This window comes from Rutidosis leptorrhynchoides, chromosome 1 (assembly GCF_046630445.1).
Source record: "Rutidosis leptorrhynchoides isolate AG116_Rl617_1_P2 chromosome 1, CSIRO_AGI_Rlap_v1, whole genome shotgun sequence".
In the NCBI taxonomy this organism is placed as follows: domain Eukaryota; kingdom Viridiplantae; phylum Streptophyta; class Magnoliopsida; order Asterales; family Asteraceae; genus Rutidosis; species Rutidosis leptorrhynchoides.
In genome coordinates, this window is record NC_092333.1 from 11,231,736 (window position 1) to 11,238,325 (window position 6,590).

Sequence of the window (6,590 nt, forward strand, 5' to 3'; positions counted from 1 at the left end):
ATGAGTTGTCAAAAGTGGTTCTAGATATTTATAAAAGATATATACGTTTTAATAATAAAGTTCTTTTTAAACTGAAAACGTTTTTTTGTACTTTTGAAACTAAATCAAATAAATATGATAATTTTGTTTTCCAAAACTAAATATATTTAAGAATCATTTTTGTTAAAAGGTTAAAATAATGGAAATCGTTATACCACAAAACATTTTAGAAAAGTAGAATTATATATATTCATAATAGGTTTCAAGTTTTTAAATTACAGTCTGTTGGTGAAGCATGGGATAAAGTCCAAAGGTTAAATAAACGTATGAAATCATCTTAATGAAAAATGTCGAGTTACTTAACTTGTCGATATCCAACATCTAAGTTATTTACACTCCACGTTCTTATTTTCATATTAAATAAAATGAAAGTTAACATAGTTATCTTATCAAGGTCACGAGGAAAATATTATAAAACATGCCTTGGAAATTAAACAGGAATTTCCACTAACCCTTGTCTAGTTCCCGTTAATTGACACATTTGTTCTTATTTATAAATCACTTTACCATTTTTCGAATGTTGTCAAAAAGAATAGATTTCTTAAATCACAGTGGACCTCATAACATAGGCCCGTAATCATATCATAATGTATCTGATAATTCAATCATTTGATATTATCTCTTAATTCTGTCGATAAATATATCAAAACAAATACGTTCATGTAAAGTATCATATATCTAATACTTTGTTAATGTTTTCAGTTAATATTATATATACATATCTATATACTCATAATTGTTCGTGAATCGTCGAACACGGTCAAAGGGTAATTGATTACATGAATGTAGTTCCAAACATTTTGAGATTCAACATTACAAATTCTGCTTATCGTGTCAGAAACATATAAAGGTTAAGTTTAAATTTGGTCGGAAATTTTCGGGTCGTCACAGCAACCCACAAACCCGAACGCATCGACACATAAATAAATATTCAAAGGGCATATTTATTAAAACGAAACGTACCTTAACGTCTCCTTGCGGCATTCGCCGCCGCCAACTCAGGACAATCTAGCTTGCGATGTCCCTCTTTATGACAATAGTAGCACATTTCGTCATCACTCTTCGGCATTGTGCATTCCCACAACTTGTGGCCCCTAACACCACAATTGAAACATCTAGGCGCACGAGAACTCGTCGAACCTTTCTCCGCATTACCCATACTCGCACTTGCGCCCTTAGTTTTTCTTACTTGGAGCACCATACGAATCAACCCTTCTTTTACTTGAGAGCTCCCTAGCTTTAGATCGCGAATGTGATTCGAAACCCCTAGCCATGTTAAATAACTCCACAAACGAGTTCACTTGGCCAATGCTGATTTTGCCCTGCAAATCATCATTCAAAGTCCGATAGAAATCTTCCATCAACATCCGATCATTCCCAATATACTCCGGGAAAAAACGAGCCTTCGACATAAAGGTCGTCTTTAGAGTATTCAAGTCCATCGACCCTTGTTGCAAATTTCGCAACTCATTCCGCATTTCCGACAAATCGGCTGAAGTCCGGAACTCCTTGAAGAATTCCCTCTTAAACTCGTCCCATGATAACACCATAAACAGTTCACCACCGACAAGATCAATCTTACCATCCAACCAATCCTTTGCTCTACCCCGCAACAAACTAGTAGCGAGCCTTGTCCTCTTCTCGGGAGGACATTCAATCGTGCGAAAACACCCTTCGACATCCGAGATCCAAGTGGTGCTTACCAAGGGATCCGGTTTCCCATCGTACATCGGAGGTTTAGTCCTCATGAAGCTCTTAAGACAATGCTCCATTTCGCCGCTACTCTGAAATTCGGAATACCTCCTATCCATTCTTTCTTCCAACGCACCCATTTGCTCTGCAACGGCGGCCGCAACTCTAGTATTAAACTCCTCGTCATTCGTCTCGATCTCGTTTCGCGTCGCCATTCTAAAGAATGCAAAATGATTAGTCCACGAACGTGTAAAACCACACGCACAACACCGCCCATCTTGCTCAACACCCGTCGTACATCACTGGTTTGACACGATTTGCACCCGTAATAAGGTTTGCAAGTCCTTATTACGCACACACGCCGTATCAACTCGTTAGTACAACGACTGCCTCGCTTGATGTCATAAACAAACACAAAAAAATTCCACGCGACAACAACACACGCGAGAATTATTATCACAACACAATAATATATTAATAATATCCGCATTACTAATATAAACGTTAGTCCACTTACAAACAAGGCACTAACTATAACCCATTCCGACCCGTAATCCTACAAGTCCCGCAACAAATAAGCACACACAAAAGTCTAAGTCTAGGCACCTATCTCAAGTCACCTAAATCCCTTAGACCATGCTCTGATACCACTTGTAACAACCCAACCCGTTAACCAACCAAAAACGCGGAAATAAAAAAAAATTAAAACTGAACAGAGCTGTCCAGATGGGGTGCGCGGCGCGCACAGGGCCTGGCAGCCCGCTGTCCACTTTTTCCAATTTTCGCAAAAAGATCTCTTGCTTCCCGACACTTTTAGACCAAACGCTCTTCACAACAATTTACATTAGTTAAAACTAACACGTTCCAATAATAAAATGAGTTTTACGAGACCGGGCCTACATCGGCCGTTCTACGACTTTCGTACAAAATACAAGTTTTCAACCACATGACTTCTAATACAAAATAAAACCGAGCATGGTGATTGGGGATACGCTACGCAATCCTATCCAATCTAAAAGCAAGATCTTCTAAAGCAACTACGCGAGCCACTAGTTCCCACGCTTACCCGAGTCACCACATCCAAGCAAATCTATAAAAAAAAGTAAACAACGAGAGGGTAAGCTAATGCTTAGTGAGTGAGAATATACTACATACATATATATGCATAAAATGGACATGCCACATAATATCAAATAACACATACCGGATCATCCGAGCATATAGCAAGCAAAACTAAGCTTACCGTACAATTGCGATATCACTAGCTACAACATCAATGTAAGTTCACTCACAACGTTATGAACAACACTACCAAGCTACACCCGAAGGGCTAGCTACAACACATCAATATCAAAACATAAGATAATATAATATCCCCGAACCTACGACCCAAGGCTAAACACTTAACCTTAACAATAAGATGATCGTATAAATCGAGTCACCATGAATCCGCTCTAACCGAAATTCACAACTTAACAATAAGATGATCGTGCAAACCAAGCCATCATGAACCTATATGTGAAGTGATCTCTATAACCGAGAACCGCTTCACCCAACCAGCACCCATTCTACACATACATATGCACAAAGGATATTAACACTCACCTTTTCGCCTTGATGAATGCAACCGAGTAATTCCGCAACATGTCAATGGAAAGTACCTAATCCATTATCACAAATACAATAACACACTTAAAGTGGATTTACAAACCAACTCAATTCGACACTTAGTGCAAATTCGACCAATTGCACTTACAAACACCAAACGCGTCCAAACTAACCACTAATCACTAATCATAAGTGAAAATGGTCCTAATAAGCCAAAAGAACCCAAACTTAAGTGTTTAACACTTATCAATCTCAAAATCACCCAAAAACCCTAATTTTGACTCGATTCCAAAATTAGTCTTTCAAACACACCAAAAGGGTTCCAATACTTCCATAATCACTAAACCTAGTGATTAAACCCAATTACAAGTCATAAACAAGACCAATTTGTTCGCCAACCCAAAATCCACCAATAATAACAATAAACCCGATTACTAGCATCAACAAACTCACTTCAAGAGTTTTAAATGGGTTTCTCTACAAATCAAGTTCAAACCCTAACTTTGAATATCAAATCAAACAATGAAATTCGGAGTTAGAACTTACCACAACAACTAAAACGTAGCTAGGAACGAGGTGAACAACTTTAAAAACCCGAGCTTTGGTGAGAATCCAACTCTTTCTTCTCCAAATGAAGCTTCCTCTCTCTAAAACTCTTCTCTCTCTAGGGTTTGAAGATGAGAGTGATGAATGGATGTGAAAATGATCCAAAGTTGGATCCAAACCAACTGATAAAGCCCACAGATCCGGCCTCAAGTGAAATGACCAAATTGCCCTTCATTAAACTCAAAATAGAAAAAGGCTGAAATCTGTTGCTGGCAAGGTGCGCGGCGCGCACCCATAACTGTGCGCGGCGCGCACAACAGTTTGGGCAGATTCTGACCTTCGTTTAATTCCACAATACTTCCTGCATTCAACGTAGCATAATTACACTTCCGTACAATAAATATTAGAGTCTTACATATTTACACAATGGCTCCTCAAGTTTACACTTTCTTAGGGGTAAAAAATGTAAATATATAATTTAATTAAAATAAAAGAAAATTATTCCACCCAAATTTATAACGGGCCTTATCTTCTCGCTCGGTGCGAGTTAAATTTTTCCGAGACCACCGTTCAACTCGAAAAAATCTTACGAACCCAACGGGACTAACTATACGCGAAACAGACACTTCTCAAAAAACGCTAAACAAAACGACAGGCCGTATCTTTCCCCTCGCCTCGAGTTAAATTTTTTCAACATGAGCGTCATACTCGAAATAATTTTATGAACACAATGATAAAAAGTACGTTTGAAACGGACACTTTTTTAAAAAAGGCTAAAAACAACGACAGCCCGTATCTTACTGCTCGCCGCGAGTTATATTTTTTCGCCATCACCGTCAGACTCGAAATAATTTTACCAACAAAAAGAAACTAACTACGTTCGAACTGGACAGATTTTAAAATACAGTAAAGACGACAACACCAACAACGGCGCTTATTTAACGACCCGTCAAAGTATACTTGACGACCATCGTTATCTTGGTCTCACAGCTTGATCATAACTCTATATGAATTTAATAAATAATCTTGCATTCTTTGTTTAAAAATGATTTCCTATAAAGGAAATCTACCAAAATATGTAAGTTTAGAAAAACCATACATTATTACTTAACCAAAATTTGACCAAAACAAAGTCAACAACATCCACTATTAAATGTATCAAAATAGAATGCAAGTTATTGTTTAACAAAAGCTGCAATCATAAATATGCAGACTCTCTAAGCACAGCGGAAGCAATCAATCATGAACCTGAGAATAAAACATGCGAGTAACTGTCAACAAAAATGTTGAGTGAATTATAGGTTTAATATTGCAAACAATATTTAATTTAAACCGTAAAAATTTATGTTTGAAAACATAAAAACTCCTTTTTGGACCACAAAATTATATGCTAGAAAACATATAATAAAACATTATTTCATTTTCCGTGAGCCACCTGGTAACCACTTAACCATTTATTTACCCTTGCCAAACACAATAAATAATATACACCGAACAAGTGTATCTTCAACTAAATACGAAGTACTAAACATTCCGATTATAAATTGCTAGCGCGACTAGCTCGAAATGGGGTTGTCAAACCCGATAGATCTATCCGTAGAATTCGCGTTCACCAGTAGAAACTAGTGATTACAGTTACCAGACTAGGGAATATTTTTGTTCAACTCACAATGAATAATTTAACCAACTTTCACTTGTGTCCAAAATATAAATAAATTGCATGTATTCTCATCCCAAAAGATTTAAAATAGAAAAATGGGACTATAACTCACCTTAAAGCAAATGAAGTAATCCGACAAATATGCGAACAGCAAGTGAAGTAAAGTGATCAAGAATGATCACAACGCCGACCTATAAATAAAGCAGGTCGATATAAATAACTAACTTAGGTCAAGTCTTAGTATGATAGCTATAGTACTTGTTGCAAGTAGACATAGAATAACACTCAGTATACTTCGGTTTGATCGGAACAGCGTAAGGACACGTACTTTCTATTTTTAGAAAGTTTCTATTTTTAGCAGGTTTCCATTTTTGGAAAGTTTCTATTTTTAGCAGGTTTCCATTTTTGGAAAGTTTCTATTTTTAGCAGGTTTTCATTTTTGGAAAGTTTCTATTTTTGGAAAGTTTCTATTTTAGGAAAGTTTCTATTTTTAGAAAGTTGCTATTTTTGGAAAGTTTATAAGTTAGGAAAATTTCCTTAATTAGAAAGTCAACAAAAGTCAACTGAAAGTCAAAGTCAACCAGAAGTCAACTGAAAGTCAACCTTGGTCAAACATAGTCAACATAAATTTTAAAAGTGTAAGTTGTAATAATAACATAGGTTATAATGTTAATTAAAGTTAAACATGTATAATTATGTCATAACATAAGTTTAATTAAGTTTAAATGAATTATTAAAGTTAACATAAGTTTAATTGATATAATTATTATAACATAAGTATTTAATTAATTAATTAAATATTAGTCATAATATACGTATTATTAATTAATAATAAATTTTAAATCATATCATAAGTATTATTAATTAACAATGAATTATTAATCATATCCTAAGTTTCTAATTATAATTATTAAATCATAAATATTTAATAATTAAATCATAATTAAATAATAAATAAGCCTTATAATAATTAAATAATTAATTAATCCTTATTATAAGCCTTATAATAAAAATCTCATAATATAAGTTTAATACTTATCATAAG